Source organism: Mesoplodon mirus, assembly GCF_964341445.2.
Source record: "Mesoplodon mirus genome assembly, chromosome: 20".
Classification (NCBI taxonomy): domain Eukaryota; kingdom Metazoa; phylum Chordata; class Mammalia; order Artiodactyla; family Ziphiidae; genus Mesoplodon; species Mesoplodon mirus.
This window is the reverse complement of record NC_138996.1, coordinates 35,824,314-35,849,269: the sequence shown is the minus strand read 5'-3', so window position 1 is coordinate 35,849,269 and position 24,956 is coordinate 35,824,314. Positions and strand designations below refer to the sequence as shown.

The following is a 24,956-nucleotide window of genomic DNA, read 5'->3' as shown; positions in this document are numbered from 1 at the left end:
TGTGTATTGAGCTGATGCTTGTTTAGCACATTATGAGCCACATACTGTGGTTACTCAGTCCTCATTACAACCGAGTGAGACATGTCCCATGACCCTATTTTCACAATAACAAAATAAAGGATAAGAAAGATTAAGCAACTGGCCCAAAGACACACAACCATTAACTCCCAAGAGAGTGTGGCTCCAAGTCTCATTCTTTCTTCTCCTCTTTCCATTGTGGAACATTCAAGAAGGAATTTCTTTTTGTCTTTAGTGGTGTCAAACTAGTCAGACCTCGAATCAACTGAGATCGCAGAATGACTGTGTATATATTATGTCGTATCTCCAAATATGGGAAGTAGTTACAAATACCTAAAACTTGGGAAATACTACATCAATATATCCATTTCTGGCTTCTCTTGAAAAACTCCTATACCCACTCACAGACTGTAAGTTAAGCCCCCAGTGGAAGTCCACTTAGCTGAGGATAAACTCCATCTAATACCAGGTTGTGAATATAGAATCAAAATATTTAGAAACATGTAGCTGCGCGGAAGGAGAAATGATGCTAACTAAACAAATGCTCACAATTTGCCTTGCCCAGTGTCACATTTACCACCATTCCTGGGAGAAAGTGTTCGCTATAAACAGAGGGAGAGCAGATGTGATCATTCCTTCAATGTGAGTCGAACTCAAGTGGCTTAGGATCTACTTCATCTTCACTTGACAGACACAAGCTGAAGCGTTAGGTCTTGCTAAGTGGATGCTCTTTAGAGGCTCTGTGTAATAGCTTTCATTCCTTCTTCTGCCCTGGCAAGAAAATCCACCTGAGTCTCAAAGGTCTTTTCTATCCAAGATCTATGAGCCCAGATCTCTGCTTCTTACTGAGACAAAATGCCCCACTGAGCACTCCTGTACTCGGCAGAAGCTTTGAAACGTAATTCCCTCGTTCCCCAAACGTCCAAATGCTAGAGTTATCTGATGATTAAGAAGCTTGTCTCTGTGTCAAAGGAAGGTTCATTTCCCATAAGTAAACTCTTGGTGGGCAGCAGGGTATCATTTATAATCCTATATTTAAACACACAAAATTGAATAGATGCCATGGGAGTTTCTGTTTAACTAAAAATAAAGATGTTTCCTTTAATCTGATAAGTGTTAGGAGTTTTCTATAAACCCTACCTCTGGTCCCACCCTCCATCCCTTTTCCCTTGTTTATTTCTGTCTTATATTTTTCACATCCTGAACCTCTGTCTTTCCTCAAGAACCCTTCCCATTACATTTCACAAAGTTCATGCTTCCTCCAATAAGACGTTATCCTCTGGGGTCCATGCATCCTTTTCTGTTTTTTTATTCTGAAAAAGACACTTGAATTGGCTTTTAGTTGGGGGCATGAGCATGAGGGGGAACCCCAGGCAGTTGATTTCCCCCCAGGGGTGGCCATGCATCTTGACTTCTCCTCTTCCATTTGGTCATCAGAAGCAGCATGATGTTTTTTGTAAGAGCACTGGGTCTGACACAGCAGAGCTGGGATTATTTACTCTTAGTTGGATGAATGTGGATCTATTGCTTCAATATACCCGAGGTTCCTGAATCTGTAAAATGGGAACAGCACTTTCCGCAGATGTTCCTTGTGAAAATCAAATGAGATAACACATAAAACCCACTTACCACGGTGCCTAGTAACTGGCACTCAGTACATTTTCTTTGTATAACCATCAAGGAGATGTTGACTTTGATTTGAGTTGATAAGGAAAAGAATACAAATTGTGTTTGTTACTTGCCTTACACCAAAATGGTTCTTATCTCCCACCTGTATACAATAATGCTAAAAATACACCTCAAGAAAAAGTACACATTTTGGAACATGATATTTAGCCTTGTGTAAAATGTTTCTGCCTTTTTTCCCCAACCCATAAAGTAAGATTAAAATTGAGGCTTACCTTGAAGACTCCTTAAGAATCCAAGTTAAATAAAATATTCTGTGAATTAACATATTTAACTCAATGGGATTTTTTTTCCAACATCACAACAAAGCCTTTGGTCAAAGAGTCTATATTTGAGAAAATATCTGAAAAAGAAAACAGAAGTTAACATTACATGCTCTGATTGCATAATCAAACCCAATGAGAAGGAAATGACTTGCAAACAACCCTTTGAGGATCATAATTTCCAGAAGCAGAAAGTAAGGGTGAAGGGGTTAGTGATTTGCCTGAGGCCATGAAATCAGCAGTCTCTGAGAGCAAGTAGTTGAGGCAGATTTAGAATCCAATTCTGTCTGGCCTGTATGTAAGTTAATATTCTTTCTACTATGTCACGTTGTTCAGTAATTTCCCCATCAGATTTTCAAGGCCCTCTTCTTCAACATCACAAAACTGAAATTTGAAGCCAATGCACAAAATACAATTATTCTTAATCCCAATACACTGAAAGTATTTTCAGAAATCTTTATTTTATAATATCAATACTCTAGTGGTTCCAAACTAAAGACCATTTTGCTCCCTAGGGGCTATTTGGCAATCTCTAGAGGCACTTCACTTGTCATGACTAAGGGGAGTGGGGACGTCACTACTGGCATCTGGTTGGTAGAAATTAATGACATTGCCAAGCAATTTACAAAACACAGGACAGTGCCCTCCAGAAAAGAATCATCCACCATATAATGTCAGTAGAGCTAAGACTGAAAAGCCTTGATTGGGGCTTTTGCTTCATAGCAAGTGAAACAGTTAGACTCACCTTCCAACTAAGGACAAACTTAACGAATCAATGAAGTGTAAGTTAATATTTTTTAAAACACTGAAAAGAAAGTGAATAATTATTGGAACAAAATCTGAACAAACGCCACATTCCAGAGAGGTAAGCTTAGCGCACAAAACTGGTTTTGCCCTGAGGGCATTCACTCATTGGAAGAAATGGTTACCAAGCCAAGCTCCAGTTTGGGTGGCTTTTCAGGAAGAGGAGAGCAAATCCCAGGGGCCACTCACCCTGGGAGAATCAGTTTGCATCTTCTTCCAGTTGAATCTGGGAGCCAAGGGTTATACACACCCAGGGTTGCTCTGAACTAGAAATGAGTCAGCCTCTGTGCAGACTTGCAGCTCACATTTGTATCTTCCTAGGCTTTAATTTTTACTTACTACCAGACTGGTAGGGCCCAGAGGCGCACCAGGACCTGCCTCTGCCCTGCTTCCAGCCCATGAGAGGATTCACACTTCCTCGCCTTTGGAAATTAGGAATGGCCACGCGACCGTTCTGTCACATCTCTTGATGGTGCAATTTGGGCTATTGCTGTATCCAAAAATTACAGGCTTAATTCCACTTCATTCCAAAGACTACCGTGGCTGCCTGAAGTAATTCCGCTTTTGCACTAATGTGCAAGACACGGTCACCAGGCCACAAGGCAGAGTGACTCTACACTCTCATTCTCAAATTGCCACGATGTTTCATCCCCGGAAGTCTCTCTCAGCCTCAAACAAGTCTGTCTTCACGCACGCAGACCGTCTTCCTCACTGGCTCTCCAAGCAAGCCTGCTGCGTCTGAATCGTCAGTGAGTGTGGAGTCCAGATACCAAGTAAATGTGCCACTTAGATATTTATGTTTGTTTCTTATCTTCTTGAACGGCCCATAACTCCATGATGGAGGAACGTACTGCCGGTGCAGGCTATTAGCCTTACAATTCTTGGCCTGGCAGACAGCACACAGTAGGCGATAGACATTAGGGGTGGGGACTGGGGATGAGTGAACAGACTCCAAACGAAGTCGCCACATTATGTTCCCAATATCGATAGGGATTTGTCCTTTGGACATTTACAAGGTGCTCCCTTACGACTGAAAACAAAAATACAGTTTTAGGACCTCAAATGTGCACATCTGCAGAGATTAAGGAAAGCATACTTGTCACATAACCTCAGGAAATTATGGTCCTCTGTTATTCAGTAGAAGGTCTTTGCCACCAAGGACATCATTTAAATGGTAACGTTGTCTAAGAAGTAGCTTTAACCCAGGCCTGGCTTAGATCTCTATGGAAAAGAGAATTCCAAAAACAGAGCTGCAAACGGTGTCCGCTTTGTGTGACCAGGTTAGTCCAGGGACACAGGTGCTCTGTGTAGTGGGAAGAAACTACAGCACCATTTAGGGCGAGAAAACAAATGTTGTCTCTGGAAATCTTGTATTTGTGATTGTCCATTCCAGAAACGTTAGCTTGTTGGTGAATCTTTCCTTCTGAAATATAAATTATTTATTAAGAGATTTGTGCATCTTAATGCACAAATTTAATTTGTGCATCTATTAAGAGATTTGTGATCTCTTTAATGAGAACTTCCTCTTTCCTATTTAATGGTGATTTATTACACAACTGAATGCATTAAATGTATTAATTTATGAGGTTTAATTCATCTTGAATCATAGAAGGCCACCATGCTTGAGTAATCAATGCTTCACAGCAAATACTATAGATTTACCTTACAGTGTATGTAATTAATGCCTAGAAACACAGATATTGCTAAGTATACGAAATGTTTGACCCCCTTCTTTCTTTTTTTTTTTTTGATGATCACAGGTATTTTTACTCTGTTTTTTAATTTGTTTATTTTTAATTATTTTATTTTTATTGGAGTATAATTGCTTTACAATGGTGTGTTTGTTTCTGCTTTATAACAAAGTGAATCAGCTATACATATACATATATCCCCATATCTCTTCCTTCTTCCCTTTTTCCTTTAACAGACAGGAAAATGCCTCACCATTTGTAGGAAGGAGATCTCTCCTTCAGGGCATATGTGGGAATGAGGGCGGATACACGTCTAGCTTCAGGGAAGGAGAGCTCCTTGCTGGGAGCAGCCTCAAGGGCTACCTGCTTCCAAGCCTGCCAATGTAGACAGCAGCAGGGTAATGAGGTATATGGTCATTTTACCTGCTCTCTTATTCCCTCTTTTCCAAAAGGAATATGTATCTGAAACAATGTAAAAATCCAAGCCTCACTTGGATTCCTAGGTTCCTTGAACAATGGAGGTTTGGAAAAGGTCATTAGTGTCTACTTTTTACTTAAATTCATCTAAAACATCCTTGTATTCACTTCCTCTGACCACTGTAACATAGGACCACAAACTGGATGGCTTAAAACAATACAAAATGATTTTCCCACTGTTCTGGAGACTCTAAGTCCAAAATCAAGGTGCCAGCCACACTTTTTCTGACGCCTCCAGGGGAGGGTCATCCTTTGTCTCCTCCTAGCATATGGTGGCCCCGGTGCTCCCGGGTTTGTGGCATCATCATTCCAGTCTGCACCTTGTCTTCATGTGGAATTCTCTCTTTGTCCTGGTCCAGATATCATTCTTCATATAAGAACACCAATCGTATAGGATCACGGACCTACACGACTCCAGTCTATCCTCAACCTAACGGAACTAATTACATCTGCAAAGACTCATTCTCAAATAAATTCACGGGCTGGGACTTCAGCATATCTTTTGAAGAGGCACAACGCAACCCTAACAACTCCCAGCTAGTCACAGGGCAGACTCAGGCTGAACCACCTGGGTTCTTGCTTTTGTTCTTTGACTTAGCTGAACATCAAGGAGTCTCTCTTGGGTGTCTTCATGGCACCGGCTCATGCCCAGCTGCAACCAGAGAAGGATGTACAGCTCAGCAGGGGCACCGATGCAAACAGGAGAGCACTTATGTCGTCTCTCAACTTGAGTGGGAAATTTTTCTGCAGATAACAGTTGCCCAAAACAAAAACAGGACAGAAACCCCACAGAGGATGGTGGCTCTAGTTTTGAGAGATCACACACAGACGGAGCCCTACCATGCAAGCAAAACCAGTTTCACCCGAGCCCCAGCCATTCCCAAGTGCAAAGTCACACTTCCATACTCTTCACGTTGCCCCACGTTGTACAGTTCTACATCATCTAGTGTTTCTTCTGGGATTGCACGACTAGAAGCTGCCCAAAGGCTCAGCAGTAATAGGGCTGCCTACACATAACAAGGAGGGAGAGATGAGGTGCGGTGATGGTGGAAGTAGTGGGGATAATCTTCCAAAGCCAAGCAACTGGCAAAGAGGTTAAAAGGCAAATGCTTTCACCAAGGCTCAGTGCATAGGTGACATTCCGTCATTGAGTCCTCACATTAAGGATGTTTGCTTTAGAGTTATACAGTTTTGAGTCATGTAATGGCCTTGGTACACATTGCAACATCAAGAATTATTACCCAGCTATTTGTGGTCAGTCCTTTCTCCACAGAAGCAAAGTGGAGGGTGGGTGGAATGGAAGGCATACTGCACTCAATAAATCCGCTTGATTAAAGAGGACAAAGGAAACTGGTTTCAGAGACTTCCCGAAGCTGATATAAAAATCCTTTACTACTTGGGCCAGTCACTATGCAAGACGTGTGACTGCTTTCTATTAGTGTCCACACCAGTAATTTGCATCCTTTTATGGCTCTTTTTTCAAATGCTCCTTCTGTAGTTCTTTTAAACTTCATTTGCATATCTGTCTCTCTCTTTTTATTTCGAAAATGCTGTTGCTTTCTCTATACTGGAGAATCATTTCAAATCCACCTCTCCTCTATCTATGGTTGGGACAATTTACGTGGAATTTTCCTCCTTGGAGCCATGTACAAAGTACGTTTGTGCTATTCAAGGTCTGAAGAGAAAGTGTATCTACTGTCTTTTTCTAGAACAAAAAAGCATAGGAAAAAATGAGCAAGTGTGGTACAGTGTATTTTAACTTATCATGACTGAGAAATGTTGCAGATACCTTTAAGTTAAAGAGCACGGAATGAATATGTTATTTGCCAGGTCACATTTAAACAGTTAGTTCATACCTGGGGGATTATCCAAGTTCTCCCTGACCTTGGCAACGAAACAAGAGCAACATTTTTTAAAGGATAAAAATGTTCTCGAAAAACATCCCAGAGGAATCTGATGTGGCCTCATTTTGCTTTCATCACCATCCATGTTTCTTTGCCTATTTCTCTTCCTCAGCCAAGAAATAGGGAGTCTTTTAAAATAAAGGTAGGAAAAATGTCATCTCTAACTCTAATTCCACGTCTTGGATTACTGTTGGTACTTAATAGAGTCATCATGGAAAGAATCTTCTGAGACTGTGTACCGATTTTACTTCTCTTGAGGTGAATGACAGCGAAAGACCATAAATTGAGAACAGAGCAAGCCACAAATTTCTGCACTGAATCCACTGGGAGAAATTTGTCTTGCTTATTTGTGTTTGTATATTTTAATGCCAGTGATCCCACTGGCCAGTTCTTCTGGCTCACAAGAAGAGATTTCATGGAATGAAATGAAAGAATGAAGGGTTGACTCAATTAATCAATGAATGAATAAGTAAATTAGAATATATAAAAAGCAAGAATGTTTGTAATGCTATAATTTTTCCCTTCTTTGTAGATTATGTCTAAATTTTAGGGGCTCAAGTGTAATATTTTAAATGAATTCATGGCAATATTGGATTGTAGTAGCATTGTACAATATCATTTGCTAGAAAAGGATCGAATTTCAGATAAAGTAGGAATCAACTCAAAATGAAATTTAGAAAATCACACGACTCTCACCCATGAGTTGATTTCTCTGGATCCTTGCAAGTAGCCACTTTGATTTTAAAAACATTTTTTTAACATTTTACTCATGCTTGAGCAAGAGCTTTCATGCTAATAACAAAGATTGGTGACCACCAAATTGGTAGTTACAGTAAGACCCATTCAGTTATTCAAAATGCATAATTTCAAAAAGGTGCTTACTTGATGAAATGAAACCAGTGGACTGAAAGGAAAAGACAAAAATAATGAGGTGGGGTTATCCGGATTGTTGAGATACCCATAGGATCACAATAAAATGAGAGAATTTACCTCATTATTGCCATCTAGGAAGGGTGAATGGAAATTAGACAGTTTATGAAAGTGAATTTTGAGATTTTTTTCAGTAAAGGACAAATTTGTTAGATTAAATGTGTCTTCCGAGTGTCTCACACTATAAATTTGTTCCAAAAACGTATTGAGTTCCTATTATGTGTCAGGCATAGTGATACAAGGAAGCAAGAATCAGGAGTGAACAGAGAGTGATTTTATGGGGCTTACATTCTAGGGAGCAAAAAAAGCCTAGCGTCTCTCTGTGAAATTGGAGCATGTCAAGGATAAAGCCAAGATCCCAGAAGATTCCAAAGAGGAAATAATTTTTTACAAAAGAGCAATACTATCACTGGCTTCCAAACTCTTATCAACAACCCAGAGTACTTGAAGATATTGAAGAACTGCTTCAACATGCTGAAGGAAAAATAGCTGGAACCGAGAATTCTGTGCCTCACTAAAAGAGCGACCCAACAATGATTAAGCTTTGCATTCGGGACTGCAGGGGACAAAACGTTCATTCTTCCTTCCGTCTGCCTTTCCCATTCAGCCTGAAGGCTTTCCTGTGCTTGTCCCTACAAAAGATCTGAAAGAGATGCCTTAGCGATTTCCTTTCACATAGTAAAGAGCAGCCTCCTTTTTAGGTATTAAAATTTTCTCACAGTCTTGTGTCAAATCTAGAAACTTCTCTCTCCCCCATCCTCCCCCCCCAGGTCCCCCTGCTGACAACACACACACATACAGTTCAAGTCTGACTCAGTGCGGGGTTGGGAACCAGTTGGAGAACAATGGCCCTTTTTTCCTGTCTCTTCACTCCTCCTCCTGCCCCAAACTCTTCTGCTCTTTCTGAAAACTCTGAATTGGGCAAAAGCAGCTTAAAGTGGGGTGACAGTGCCTGGTAACAACAGAGGCTGCTGCCTGAATCCCCACAGATTGTCTCTCTCTTCATGTTAATCAAGGTAACCACATTCATGTGCTGTTATGAAGAGAACCAGAAGATTAACTTTGTTGGGTGAACTTAACTCATTTACCCCCAAAACACAGCTGAACACCCCCACATTCTGGTGTAGGGCTTTGCCGTTTAAAAGGGCCGTCACGTTCCAGCTCTCATTGGAGCCTTACATCCCTGTGAATATTCCTATATTACAAAAGCGACACCTGAGTTTCCAGCTGGCTCTGTGACCAGCCCAAGGCCATAGGCAGATAGTAGACCAGAAATTTAGCCCTGCATTTTTGGACTGCAAATTCTTCTATTTCACAAACTCCTTTGTCTTTTCATCTCAGAGTCTCAGTATCAGATCAGTCTTTTCCTTCACTCTAGTGTATTAGTGAATCTCTAAATGGGTTTACCAGTTACATTCAAATCCAAGAGAAGAGAAAACATCAATCACTGCTCTCTTCTTTCTTTCCTGGTTTGAAGAAAGGCCTGAAAACTCCTTACAGATGCACTGGAACATGGCGTGTTCATCTAAGTACAAGATCTGCTTTTCGTGGCATGTACAACAATCCCCAGAATGTAATAGGTCTTTCGCCCAAATGCTAGCTGAAAGGAACTACATGTCTTCGCTTTCTTATTCAGTGTATGTTGGGATAATAATGTTTATTATGTGCACAGAGCAGAGGGTTCTTTATGTGAGGGACTCAATCTTCACAGCAACCCTATGAGGTACTATTATCGCTCTCATCTTACAGATACAGGAATGGAGGCACAGAGAACTGTGATCTTCCCCAGGCCACGCAGTTAGTATATGACAAAGCCAGGGCCTAGCTTGACCGCAGTCAGCCTGGTCCCAGAATCTGCGGTCCACTCCACTGAGTCACTGCTCAGCTCATGCCTTGCTAAGACTATGTCTATATACTAAATTAGACACTCCTATCTCACTAGTTCATCAGGCTTGCTGATGGATAATTAAGGGACCTTGTGAAACCACCCAATGAAGTGGGTCTTTTGAATTTCCTTAGATCTCCAGCCTCCTCACATCACTGCCACATCTTCCTGTGTGGAACGAATGCCAGAAATGCACTGAAACAGTCTATGAGTCAAAAAGAACTGAGACATTATTCAGCCCAACATCATTCCACTATAGGAATCTTTATTACAACTTTCCTATAACATCTGACAGTGGCTGTAGGGCTCCGGAAGCAAGAGAACCCTCACAGGAGAGGGAGACCACACCATGGCTAGGCTATGCTAATTACTCAAAAAGTGTCCTTATAATGAGTTGCAATTTTCTTCCCTGTAACTTCTACTTATCTTCCTAGTTCTAGTCTCTGAAAAGACGAAAAGAAATGTAATCTTTTTTTCAACATAACAATTCTGGAAATGGAAGCCTAGGGTGGCCTGACTTTCAGACCTGGTCAATTTCCTTTTAATTTCCCCCGTGATCCACAGGCACAAGGAGGAATAAAAGATGGAAGAAGATGAAATAAAAGATAAGAGATATGAAAGACAGAAGTACAAGTTCTAGCACACTTCTCAAATAGTCCAAGAAATAGACAAAAACGTAAATAGAAATAAAAAATACTTGAAGACGACATGATCACTCATTTCTCACAATGAAAGAAAAGATGCAGGACCTCAGAATGGAATGGCTCATTGAATGTTGAAACAAGAGCAAACCCGGTGACATTTTGGAAAGTTTTTGTGTTTTGATCAAACTTTGACATCAGTCTTCTCAGCTGCACGAGAGGAGGCAATAAAGCAATCTTTTCAAAGTGATGAAAAAATAATAATTTTGAACATGGAATTTTAGATACAGCAAAAAGTGGTATTTCAATGTAAAGGTGATCAAAAATATTTTCAGGCATGAATGACTACAAAATTTCAGAAAAACTGACTTTAAGATGAGACTTCAATGACAGTACACCAATAATGAGAGGTAGGCTTCTGGAAAGGAGCAACAAGGTATAAAGAAGTAGGTGAGTAAAGAAGTAAAATGTATTGTCTTCTGTGTAACAATAAAACCTCATCTACATAGCAAATCCATGAAAAGCTGGAACTAAAATGGGACAAGGTGATGGAGAGAACAGATTAAGAGGAAAGCACACTGAATTACTCACTTTGCGTGGAGAGAAGACACAAGTATCACGAGCCCTAAAATACATACAAGGATAAATCTTTGTAAGAGTAACCACTGGAAGAATAAAGATAGAAATCATAACTTTCAAAGCAACAACAACAAGAACAAATTTGATCTAGATAAGAGAAGGTAGGGAAGGAGGCGAAAAATCATGATTAATAGAAAACACAAAGAACAAAATGGCAAAACAAAGTCTGAATAAAATGATAGTTGTGAGAGACGTATAAAATTATTGATCAAAAGACAAAACTCTCAGCTTGAATTTTTTAACTACTTTTGAGCCATCTGTGGCTTTTAAAAGACATACTTAAAATGAAAGTATACATAAAGTAAAAAAATAAAGGGGTGAAAAACATATGCCAGGTGAATTCAAACAATGCCACTTAAAAAAGGTAGATAGGAATTTTAATACTAAATACAGACAAATTAAAACATATGAAAAGAATTAAAGAGGAGAATTAAATGCTGGTGAGAAAGAACTAAAGAACTATACACCAAGCAGATGCAGCTAAGATAAGTACATATATATATATGTCAGTTTTTTGGTGTGGTTTTTTTTGGGGTTTTTTTTTTTTTTTTTTTTTTGCGTTACGCGGGCTTCTCACTGCTGCGGCCTCTCCCGTTGAGGAGCACAGGCTCCGGACGCGCAGGCCCAGCAGCCATGGCTCATGGGCCCAGCCGCTCTGCGGCACGCGGGATCCTCCCGGACCGGGGCACGAACCCACGTCCCCTGCATCGGCAGGCGGACTCCCAACCACTGCGCCACCAGGGAAGCCCTATATGTCAGTTTTAAATCAAATTATGTAAAGAGGTAATGACAAAACTTCAAGAAGAGTAAGTGAAAATTGAAATCAGAGATTTTTAAATATTCTTGCAAAACCTATAAATTAAAATACTAAAATGGGCAAAGCTATGAAATATCTGAATAACACAATAAATAAGCTTAAGCTAATATTCCTATACACAGCTTTATATTTCAGAAGGGTACGATATACATTCTTTGGAGGTATAAAAAACAAATTTTTGCTAGGTCACAAAGGAAGCCTCTAAAAATTCCAAAGGATCGACATCGTATAACCTATGATGCTAAGCACAATGCTACAAAATTAGAAATCAATAACAAAAGGATCGCTAGAATAGTCCCATGTGTTTGCAAGTAAAATGCAGACTAGTAAATTACCCTTGATTAAAAAGGTGCTTGCAATGTAAATTTTAAGAAACACAAATTTGAATGACAATGACACCACCACATATTTAAATTAATTTTAAAAAACTAAAGAAACACAAGGGAAATTTAAAGCTTTAAACACGTGTGTATATCTGTGTATGTATTCATGTATCAGAAAGAAAAATATATTGAAAACAAATGAGCTAAGGTTCAACTCAAAAAGACTCTAAGCACAGAATAAACAAAAAGAAAAAAGGAAACAATAAAGAGAAAGACAGAAAGCAATGAAATTAAATAAGAAAAATTATAAAACTGAATCTTGGTTTTCTGAAAAAAGCATAAATAGACTAAAACCAAATAAGACAGATTAAGAAGTAACTGCAAAATTTTAAAAATATGTAGAATAAAAACAAGGATATAACTAGAGACAAAACAACTATTAAACTAATACTATGCACAATTATACTCCAATAAGTAGAATATATAAGATAAATTTTTAGTACAGTTGACAAAATGAATTGGCAAAACTAGCTAATAAAAAAACAGAAAATTTTGGTAGACAATAACTTTTACAGAATCAAAAATGGTAATTAATATTTCCTTTAAAACAGTCACAAAGGCAGATGACTTAAAATATATCTTCTGGGCCTCCCTGGTGGCGCAGTGGTTGAGAGTCCGCCTGCCGATGCAGGGGATACGGGTTCGTGCCCCGGTCTGGGAGGATCCCATGTGCCGCGGAGCGGCTGGGCCCGTGAGCCATGGCCGCTGAGCCTGCGCATCCGGAGCCTGTGCTCCGCAACGGGAGAGGCCACAACAGTGAGAGGCCCGCGTACGGAAAAAAAAAAAAAAAAAAAAATATCTTCTAACAAACTTCAAAGAAACATTCCTTTTTTTTTTTTTTTTTTTTTTTTTTTTTTTTTGCGGTACGCGGGCCTCTCACCGCTGCAGCCTCTCCCGCTGCGGAGCACAGGCTCTGGATGCGCAGGCCTAGCGGCCACGGCCCACAAGCCCAGCTGCTCCACGGCACATGGGATCCTCCCGGACCGGGGCACGAACCCGCACCCCCTGCATCGGCAGGCGGACCCCCAACCACTGCGCCACCAGGGAGGCCCCAAACATTCCTTATTTTAAACAACTTTTTTTTCTCCAGAAAAAAAAAAAAAATTAAAGATAGAAAACCTGTAAAGTACTTATTTATTTGTCTTTTATTTTTTTTTTATTTTTTATTTTTTATTTTTTTTCCTTTTTGCTGTATGCGGGCCTCTCACTGTTGTGGCCTCTCCCGTTGCGGAGCACAGGCTCCGGATGCGCAGGCCCAGCGGCCATGGCTCACGGGCCCAGCCGCTCCGCGGCATATGGGATCCTCCCAGACCGGGGCACGAACCCGTATCCCCTGCATCGGCAGGCGGACTCTCAACCACTGCGCCACCAGGGAGGCCCCAAACATTCCTTATTTTAAACAACTTTTTTTTCTCCAGAAAAAAAAAAAAAATTAAAGATAGAAAACCTGTAAAGTACTTATTTATTTGTCTTTTAATTCAATACCTGGTAAGACTAGTACAAAATAAGAAATTACATGCCTCCAAATTAAAATGTTATTATTTTATATGATTAAAAGTTATATATTATTTAACATTATACGAATCTCTTAATTAAAAAACTAAATTAATTCAACTATGTATTAGAAATATAACCCATCATGATCAAGTAGCATTTATTTTAGAGTTACAAAACGATTCAATATAAGAAAATAAATCATCATAGGTCTTAAAGAAAAATCATTGATCATTTCAATACATGCAGAAAATGCCTTTGAAGTAAAATCTTTTGTAAAGCTAGAAAAAACAAGCATGTCTTTACACAGACTATGTAATAAAACACTCACCACCATTATACTCAGTGACAAACATGAGATATATTCCTTTTTAGTTCTGGGCCAGAGTAACTGGCCTAGAATGCTTTGATCCATAGTCAGATGCATTATTCATTGCACCACTGTCCTCTCAAGAGAAACATGCCCAATAGCGAGTATATAAAATATAAAATGTGCCTAGGGAGCAAATCTATTACGAGCAGAGTACTGGAAATTCTGGCTAATGTAATAAGACAAGAGAAAGAAGAAGCATGTGTATTAACAAAAAGAAAATAACAGTCATTATCTGTTAAGTAATCTTTCTGTGAGAATGAGCAGAGAAGCTATAGAACTGATGAGTGTTTAGAAATTTGAAAAACACATGATCAAAATAGAATTCCCTCCTTCTGAGTCTCTTGATTATTCCTCCTTTCCTCCCAGATTTGGTAATGTTGGAGTGTGTCCAGAATTAATTCTTGTTTCATTCTTCTTTAAACATTCTGGAAATCTCATATAGCCTCTTGGTTCAAGATACTATCTTTGTGTTGATGGTTTCCAAATTGAATCTCCATCCCCATACTTATCTCCCAAAGAGCAGACTTGTATTTCCAACTACCAACTCTACATTTCCACTTGATGTTTGGGAGTTATCCCAAACTCAGGATGTCCAAAACTTAACTCTGAGATTTCTGCCCTAAACCTGCTGTGCAAGCAACTTTCCCCATCTTGGTTAACGGTGATCGCGTCTTCGAAGTTGCTCAGGTAAAAATCTTAGGAACTCTCATTGTCTCCTTTTCCTCTCACACTCCATATCCAATCCGTCTATGTAACCTATTATCTCATCTTTCAAGGTCTCTTTAAAACATATTCAGAATCTGATCACTTTGAGCCACCTCCACTGCTCTGGCTCTGACCCAGGTAACATCACATGTCCCTGGAATTAATGACATAGCCTCCAAACAGGTTTTCCTTTTCTCCCTTCACAGTGCCTTCTTCTCGTTGCAGCAGTGATCACTTATCCTTACAAACTAACTCCCCCTTTACCAGCATGGTTCCCAAGGACTTGATGAAGGGAAAATCCGTGCCCTCTTAAAGGGACACATTTCAAGATCACATTTCAAGATTCACATCACACAAGAACACATTTCAAGGTTGTTCATACATAATAAACTCACTTTAACATTCATATAACCCAAAGTTTAGAAAAGCGTTTAGAAATTTGTTTAGAGTCCCAAAATATTAGGACTCTTTCCTTACACTGACTAGGTAACTCCGGTATCTCTACTTTATTTACAGTGGGCTGACATTGAATTGAGACTTCCGTCAGCCAGCTGAGTAAACAATTGGAAAGAGATCCAGCTGCCCAGCACACAGAATCCAGAATCTCCAATGACTTCACCCATATTAATAAATTTCCTGATTCTCCTTCCTTGGATAAATATCCTACGAATCCATAACCACATAAAGGCTCCAGATTTTTGTTGATATAAATGAACAAAGTCCTGCAATTATTATTTTCGTACAGCTTAACTTCCTAGGGTGTGTTGAGATCTGGCTTCAGTCGTAAGTCTGGAAACAATGAAGGCCTTGTAGAGGTGGGGCACATGAGGAGAACTGGCTTGATATCACAAGGTAATTGAAAAGGGTATGACGTCTGCAGGAGAGGGAGGGAATAGACTCATCAAAAGAGAAATAAGAGGTCCTCCAGGTGACAATGGAAATTCAGGTGGGATTGAGGGGTTGGGATGCTCTGATTACTCCAAATTTTACCTTAAGTCCCAAAACAATCCTTTGGTTCCTACTGTTTCCCCCCAAAATGCCCTGGCATTCACTGTAAGAGATCTGGCATGGCTGTGAGTCCAACTGACACTGTAATTTGATGAGCAGCAAGATCAAAATGTGCATTGTTATTTGGAATTTTATCAGCCTTTCAGTGGCATTTGTAAGGAAATTTATTAGCTTGGTCTTAGACACTCCCTGGGGATTGATCTGCTTCTTGAGTTGAGAATTTGGGGATTTGAGCTGTCTACTCTTGCTCTTTGATCTGGCCTGTGCTATCGGAAGCAGTTACTCTACCTCAAGTGTTGAAATGCTTTACGCCTTTCATATTCTTCTATGATGGTAGCAGTAGCTTCCTTGGAACACTTACTTGAAACAAGCACCTCACTCCGGGTGATAATGTAATTGGTGGTTTTATCTCAGCATGCCATGGGCTGCAACATTCCCTTCCGTGACTAACAACAAGATTTTTGTGGTCCTTCAGCCTCAACTGAGCTCCTCCATCTCCCCCAAAACACCTTATCCCCCCACCTCCTCCACTCTTCCTCTGTGGGATGTTGTCTTTAGCCCCGCTTCTGGTGCTAGTTTATATATATTAGGCAGAGTTCTTGTTACCAGCAAGAGAAAATGAATCCGGCTCATTTACGTGAAATATTCATTACTGGTGTCATATCAGATACCTGTGGAAACTGAAACATCAACCTTAGAAAATTGACATGAACTAAGGAAGGACTCAAAGCCAAGATCACACCACATGAATAGTTTGGTGAGAATGGTAATCTTGGGCACGAGATGGAATATCTCTAGATTTGCTCTTATTGTTCATTTAATGTCATTGTCCCCTTGTTTTGGTCACCAAAAAAGAAGGGAAAAGTTGCTCTCTCTGCTCAGTTTCTGAAGAGTATCGATGGACCCTGCTTCCAGCATGATTCATACAATTCTCCAAATACATACTGGGGGAGTGAATGACAGTTATGACACCATTATGTGGTCATTCAGTACTATACTGTGCCCATGTGTCTCTGGAATAAAACTTATTCACAGGTAAGTACTCGCGGTTTATCTGCCTCCTCTTTGAGACATTCTTGCTTTTACCTCCTAGTTTCCTGGAGATTTGCTGTGATTGGCTAACAGCTGAAGCAGAGAATTGAAAGAAGCCAAGAGAGTAAATTGGTTTATTAAAGATTTAAAGAACTGATAAGGGACAGGGAGAGAGGAAGAAGCGAGGAGAGTCAGAACGGGCTGCTGACATTGTTTTCTTTGGAAAGAGAGACAGAGAGACAGAGAAAGAGTTTGGATAATTGGATATTGGATATTGTGGGAAAGAAAAAGAGGGACACAGAGTTACCATAACAAGAAAACTTTTGATGAAAGGAATCTTAGGTTGTTTAGGATGTAATTCTTCCTGTTCAAGAGACTGAGTAAAGGCAAAGTTATTTTTTCTGTTTTCTGTTTTTCTATTTTTAGAGTTGTAGCTATGTACCTTTTTGATGAGATACCAATAGGCACAGTTTTATTAAGATAAATATTTAAATAATCCTCTTTGTCCTATTTTATGCATTTTGAGCTGATTCCTACTTGATCTGAAATTCGGTTCTTTTTATAGAAGGCATGTGCTCTTTTTTTTTTTTTTTTTTTTTTTGCGGTACACGGGCCTCTCACTGTTGTGGCCTCTCCCGTTGCGGAGCACAGGCGCCGGACGCGCAGGCTCAGCGGCCATGGCTCACGGGCCCGGCCGCTCCGCGGCACGTGGGATCTTCCCAGACCGGGGCACGAACCCGTGTCCCCTGCATCAGCAGGGGGACTCCCAACCACTGCGCCACCAGGGAAGCCCAAGGCATGTGTTCTTGTAGTCAATTGACAGCTCCGTGTACTTTTCTCATGGATGTCTCTTTTTCAGAGGGCTGCCATTACTCTGGACTTTCAGGGTGCTGTTCAATTTCTATTGCAATATAATACTTCTTAATGCCGTGCTGTTTTGTTTCACTTTGCTCAATCTCAAATGGACAGAAGTCTGTCCACACTCTAGACAAAGACAACTGCTGTCTGATTTGATGACATTATAAACTATGAGAGGTCTTGAAATATTACAATCTTGCTCTGCAATGTTTCCACCAACCCCATCCAGAGAGTGTTCCTTACATGGACTATAGCCCTTGCATGCAGTAAACTACAATCAATTACTATTTTATTCCGCTGTGTTTTGACCATTGTTTTTGCCAAATGTTTCTGGGAAGGGAAGCATGGAGGCAGGAGAGGTATCGTCTGAATAATGGAAAGTATTTGAAGTTTTTTAGTTGGTATAGACCTCAGTGTGCAGGCAGTGGTAGATCCATGAACGGTCTTTCTACGTTTTTTTTCCCAATCCAGAGAGTTCACTGTATTTCAAGTGAAAAGCACTGTGGGCTTCCAATCTTACTGATCAATCCAGTTCTAGTGAGTTTATGGTTAGTTGAAAAATGGTCACGATTCTAACAATAGCTTGATTGTGGTTCTTCATTTTTGATGTTCTGAATTCTCTGTGTCATCATATGCAATTTAGTGGGTCTTTACAAGAGACAGCACTGGATCCTCTGGGACAGATATGCTTTAAAATGGACTCCTTGATGATTTATTTACACATCTCCCTTTCCCCAGAAGAGAAAATGCCCCTGTGGAGGGCAGGGATCTTGTCCAATTTTCCCCTGCGTTTTTAGCACCTGTAATGGTACGTGGCACACAGCACACGGCTGATAAATGGTTTGGTGCACGCCTAAAGTATCCACCAGAAAATTTCTGAACAGACTTTTTCTTCCCCGTTTCCTCCTTTCCCAGTGACTCGCCCCACTGCTGCCTGACTTTGGTCCTCATCTCTCAAAGGGCACAGCTCTGATAGGGCACCAAATGCCTTCCTCATTGCCAGATCCAGGACTCTCTTCTCAGTCCTCACACACACGAGGTTGTTGTGATGACCGAATTTGATGACCATTCTCTCCTCCTTCCAGTGACCTTCCTTTGGTTTCCGACAGCGCTTTCCCCTGGTTGACGTTTTACCTCCTCCTTTTCCCCCAAAGCTATCTATCCCCTCTGCTCAATAGCTTAACCTTAGGGTTTCTCAGGATTTCATGCTTAGTCCTCTGATCCTTCTGCTTGCCTTCTTTCTGTCCAATACTCTTTCCCCAAGTGTTTTCATCACATCAGCTCTTCTCTAAGAGGGATCCCAGTGGACCCTAACGATCCTTCAAATCCTGATGGAGAGCTCTGCATCTGTTCCTCACCCCAGACTTGTATTTCTCACTTTTTTTAAACCCTGGATGCTTCTTTGGAACTGCACCCTCAATATGTCCCAAACAAAATGTATAACTCTTCCTGCCATCCCCTCAATTTTCCGGAGCTCCCTTTCCTTCGATGTTTAATGACCAGTTAGTTAATGGCATTTCTAAATCCCCGTAGGTTTCTGAACTAAAAATTGAGATTATCCTTAGTCCTTCTTTCCCCTTCTACTCCCATTCCCACATTCACTTTCTTACTGAACCTGGTCAAATACACCAAAATTTTCTCAGATGTGCTCCCTGCTCTCCATCCCAACTACTGCTGTTTGCATTCAAACGCACATCTTTTCTATTTCTGTATAATCCATCGCTCTCTCAATCACATTCACTTTCTATGCCTTCCAAACCATCATTCTGATCACAATGTATGTTCTCCTACAGCAAAGAGTCCCAAACCTCTAGCATGGATCTAGAGCTCTTTATAATGCCTTCTAGTGTATCTTTCCAACCAACTGGCTCCTTCTACCCTGTTGGTTTCCAGCCTCACCCTTCTCTGATCATTCTGTGGTCTTCACATCCCTGGGGCTTGGGTAATCCTGTTTTCTCCACCTAAAATGCCTTGTCCTTCCTCCTCTCTCCCCTCTACCCACTGGCATACCCAATCTGAAATTATTCTATAACCTCAGCCCTGGACTATACTCATAATTCATGACTCACCACATCCCACTATCTTTGTTTAAAAGTTGTTGACTAAGATTTCAACATGACTCTGCATTTCCAGCACTGTATTGCAACATGTGTCATCCTGTGGCTCTCCCTGAAATTCTGTGGGTACATGAGAAAGTGAAGGAAACATTCCCAAGATTTCAACACAGTTGAATTTTTAGAACAATATTTGCCATAGCTCTCTACACCTTAATTTGCTGGCTGGACACCCTTTCAACAAATGGGTAGAGAAGAAAACAGTTTTTTTTTTGGTTTTTTTTTTAAAAGCATCTTCTTAGCAGGGGCTTTACATCCTCACAGGTTGTCAGAGACATCTTTGGTCCAGGACAAGCCACAAACCACAGATCCAAAGGATAAAACCATTTCCTGGCCCAAGCCTCACCCTGAGAAGAAAACCTTTTTTTTTTTTTTTTTAACTTTCCTCTCTTCCTGGTGGGTGGAGTGTGCTGGGAGGGTTCCTGAAGTAAAGCACCCCCTACCAGATCCTAAACCTTCTCCTTCACTCTCTTCTGACCCCTCTCCCACTTCACAGCGTCCACAGCAGTTTGACAAGGTCACGTATTTGTCTGTTTTAAAGGGCACAGATTATTCTGCCACAGGGTGAGGGAACTACAGGATATCAATCAAGTCCAAAATCAGTAAATAACTATAATCCCTTTTGTGTCAGTGAACGGTTATCTTGTTGTTTGTCTTCTGGAGGTTTTTTGAATTTTATTTTATTTTTTTATACAGCAGGTTCTTATTAGTTATCCATTTTATACATATCAGTGTCTACCTCTCAAAGCAAATCTCCCAATTCATCACACCACCACCCCCGCTGCTTTCCCCCCTTGGTGTCCATACGTTTGTTCTCTACATCTGTGTCTCTATTTCTGCCCTGCAAACCGGTTCATCTTTCCAATTTCTTTCCTTTTATTTATTTTTCTTCTCTGATTGCCGTGGCTAGGACTTCCAAAACTACGTTGAATAACAGTGGCAAGAGTGGACATCCTTCTCTTGTTCCTGATCTTAGTGGAAATGGTTTCAGTTTTTCACCATTGAGAATGATGTTGGCTGTGGGTTTGTCATATATGGCCTTTATTATGTTGAGGTAAGTTCCCTGTATGCCTACTTTCTAGAGAGTTTTTATCATAAATGGGGGTTGAATTTTGTCAAAAGCTTTTTCTGCATCTATTGAGATGATCATACGGTTTTCCTCCTTCAATTTGTTAATACGGTGTATCACATTGATTGATTTGCGTATATTGAAGAATCCTTGCATTCCTGGGATAAACTCCACTTGATCATGGTGTATGATCCTTTTAATGTGTTGTTGGACTCTGTTTGCTAGTATTTTATTGAGGACTTTTGCATCTATATTCATCAGTGATATTGGTGTGTAATTTTCTTTTTTTGTAGTATCTTTGTCTGGTTTTGGTATCAGGGTGATGGTGGCCTCATAGAATGAGTTTGGGAGTGTTTCTTTCTCTGCAAGTTTTTGGAAGAGTTTGAGAAGGATGGGTGTTAGCTCTTCTCTAAATGTTTGATAGAATTCACCTGTGAAGCCATCTGGTCCTGGACTTCTGTTTGTTGGAAGATTTTTAACCACAGTTTCAATTTCATTATTTGTGATTGGTCTGTTCATATTTTCTATTTCTTCCTGGTTCAGTCTTGGAAGATTATACCTTTCAAAGAATTTGTCCATTTCTTCCAGGTTGTCCATTTTATTGGCATAGAGTTGCTTGTAGTAGTCTCTTAAGATGCTTTATATTTCTGCGGTGTCTGTTGTAACTTCTCCTTTTTCATTTCTAATTTTATTGATTTGAGTCCTCTCCCTCTTTTTTTGATGAGCCTGGCTAATGGTTTATCAATTTTGTTTATCTTCTCAAAAAAAACAGCTTTTAGTTTTATTGATCTTTGCTATTGTTTTCTTTGTTTCTATTTCATTTATTTCTACTCTGATCTTTATGATTTCTTTCCTTCTACTAACTTTGGGTTTTGTTTGTTCTTCTTTCTCTAGTTCCTTTAGGTGTAAGGTTAGATTCTTTATTTGAGATTTTTCTTGTTTCTTGAGGTAGGCTTGTATTGCTATAAACTTCCCTCTTAGAACTGCTTTTGATGCATCCCATAGGTTTTGGATTGTTGTGTTTTCATTGTCATTTGTCTCTAGGTATTTTTTGATTTCCTCTTTGATTTCTTCAGTGATCTCTTGGTTATTTAGTACCATATTGTTTAGCCTCCATGTGTTTGTTTTTTACATTTTTTCCCCTGTAATTGATTTCTAATCTCATAGCATTGTGGTCAGAAAAGATGCTTGATATGATTTCAATTTTCTTAAATTTACTGAGGCTTGATTTGTGACCCAAGATGTGATCTATCCTGGAGAATGTTCCATGCACTTGAGAAGAAAGTGTAATCTGCTGTTTGGGGATGGAATATCCTATAAATATCGTTTAAATCTATCTGGTCTATTGTGTCATTTAAAGCTTGTGCTTCTTTATTAATTTTCCGTGTGGATGATCTGTTCATTGGTGTAAGTGAGGTGTTAACGTCCCCCACTATTATTGTGTTACTGTTGATTTCCTCTTTTATAGCTGTTAGCAGTTGCCTTATGTATTGAGGTGCTCCTATGTTGGGTGCATATGTATTTATAATTGTTATATCTTCTTCTTGGATTGATCCTTTGATCATTATGTCGTGTCCTTCCTTGTCTCTTGTAAAATTGTTTATTTTAAAGTCTATTTTATCTGATATGAGCATTGCTACTCCAGCTTTGTTTTGATTTCCATTTGCATGGAATATCTCTATCCATCCCCTCACTTTCAGTCTGTATGTGTCCCTAGGTCTGAAGTGGGTCTCTTGTAGATGGCATATATATGGATCTTGTTTTTGTATCAATTCAGTGAGCCTGTGTCTTTTGGTTGGAGCATTTAATCTCACATTTAAGGTGATTATTGATATGTATGTTCCTATTACCATTTTCTTAATTGTTATGGGTTTGCTTTTGTAGGTCCTTGTCTTCTCTTGTGTTTCCCACTTAGAGAAGTTCCTTTAGCATTTACTGTAGAGCTGGTTTGGTGGTGCTTAATTCTCTTAGCTTTTTCTTGTCTGTAAAGCTTTTGATTTCTCCATCAAATCTGAATGAGATCCTTGCCAGGTAGAGTAATCTTGGTTGTAGGTTCTTCCTTTTCATCTCTTTAAATATATTGTGCCACTCCCTTCTGGCTTGCAGAGTTTCTGCTGAGAAATCAGCTGTTAACCTTATGGGAGGGGGTTCCCTTGTATGTTATTTGTCATTTTTCCCTTGTTGCTTTCAATAATTTTTCTTTGTGTTTAATTTTTGTCAATTTGATTACTATGTGTCTCAGCGTGTTTTTCCTTGGTTTTATCCTGCCTGGGACTCTCTGCACTTCCTGGACTTGGGTGGCTATTTCCTTTCCCATATTAGGGAAGTTTTCGACTATAATCTCTTCAAATATTTTCTCGGGTCCTTTCTCTCTCTCGTCTCCTTCTGGGACCCCTATAATGTGAATGTTGTTGCGTTCAATGTTGTCCCAGAGGTCTCTTAGTCTGTCTTCATTTCTTTTTATTCTTTTTTCTTTATTCTGTTCAGTGGCAGTGAATTCCACCATTCTGTCTTCCAGGTCACTTATCCATTCTTCTGCCTCAGTTATTCTGCTATTCATTCCTTCTAGTGTATTTTTCATTTCAGTTATTGTATTGTTCATCTCTGTTTGTTTGTTCTTCTAGGTTAATTCTTCTAGGTGTTTGTTCTTTAATTCTTCTAGGTCTTTGTTAAACATTTCTTGCATCTTCTCGATCTTTGCTTCCATTCTTTTTCCAAGGTCCTGGATCACCTTCACTATCATTATTCTGAATTCTTTTTCTGGAAGGTTGCCTATCTCCACTTCATTTAGTTGTTTTTCTGGGGTTTTATCTTGTTCCTTCATCTGGTACATAGCCCTCTGAGTTTTCATCTTGTCCATCTTTCTGTGAATGTGGTTTTTGTTCCACAGGTTTCAGGATTGTAGTTCTTCTTGCTTCTACTGTCTGCCCTCTGGTGGATCGAAAAACCTTTTTAATGGAGATCACACACTGTTCTTTCATTAGAATTTTTAGCTTAATAACTCTTATGCAAAGTGAGGAATAAACTGCATTACGAACACTGGAATCTAGGCCTAGATTTGTCTTGATGTGGGATTCAAGGTTTTCATCTGAAGAAAGTGTGTTAATAATATTCCCTGCTTGCCTCTGCATAATATTGCTTTGAGGAAATATTTAGCTTATATATGAAATGTTTTTTAAATGTATGTATGGTACTATAATGCATTAATTCAAATATAAGTTTAATTACATTTAATATGAAATTAATATATATATTTTTGGTATATATATCTGATACTCCACAATCAGATACACACTCATGAGGTTTTCAAAAAACTATTCAAAATTCCGCTAATCAATCATAATCCTAAAATCAATCATTGATCCTAAAATTAATCCATAAGGATACATGTGTCATATGAGTATTGAAGATTTTTGAGAAGTAACATATACTTTCAATTTGTAATTTCAAAAAACATTTAAATGCGACTAACCCAGACACAACAGTTTATTAACTTCATGTTGACATATTTGGCTGGTCTTGGATTCTTCCAGAGGACATGTATTAATACAGAAAGACAGAGGTGGGAGAGGTTGGGCTCTTTGATATGGGTAGAGAATATTACATGGAAGGGAAACTATGAGAGTATACTTTCACCCAAAGAACATCTACTGTAGACCTAGCCAGTGGTTTTATCCACAGCGGCATAACTTCTAGGTGATATGAAAGAAAAGGTTCTGGTGCATCCAGACTTTGGCCACATCACTACTATGTGATAAGCTGAGACCTTGTCAGAAGTATTGCCTTCCTCCATCAGAGACTGATTGTGTTCACAACTTTTCATATATGCCTAATTTCACTCTGGAACTCTGCAATTAGCAGCATCCACACAGCACCAGTATCACTAAACTGAATTCCAAGTGGGTAAGAGCTAATTTAAACAAGTGTCCTCCAAGAAAGGAAAAGAATCCAACCTTTCATCCTAAGTTACATCCTGACTCACTTAATGACTCAGCTACTCTCGGCTGAAGCAATACATTGTTTGTCAAAGTTCCAATTGTGGAACTCTTAACCAGTAGGTTTCCCAAAGTGTCTTCTTTGCCCAAAAAAGGGTGCATCTAACATCAAAATGTAGTGTGTATATGATAACTCAGAGTCCACTAGAAAACTCTACCTTCTATCACTT

At 39.6% G+C, this 24,956-nt stretch overlaps 1 long non-coding RNA gene across 1 annotated transcript; it reads right to left on the bottom strand.

The window, feature by feature from the left end:
* Nucleotides 1–1,349: 1,349 nt before the first annotated feature.
* LOC309795927 lies at nucleotides 1,350–14,048 on the bottom strand. Its single transcript, XR_014292387.1, has 3 exons — nucleotides 13,964–14,048; nucleotides 1,920–2,047; nucleotides 1,350–1,606 (listed from the first exon to the last, which is right to left on the bottom strand). It is a non-coding gene; the product is annotated as an uncharacterized lncRNA (long non-coding RNA).
* Nucleotides 14,049–24,956: the final 10,908 nt, after the last annotated feature.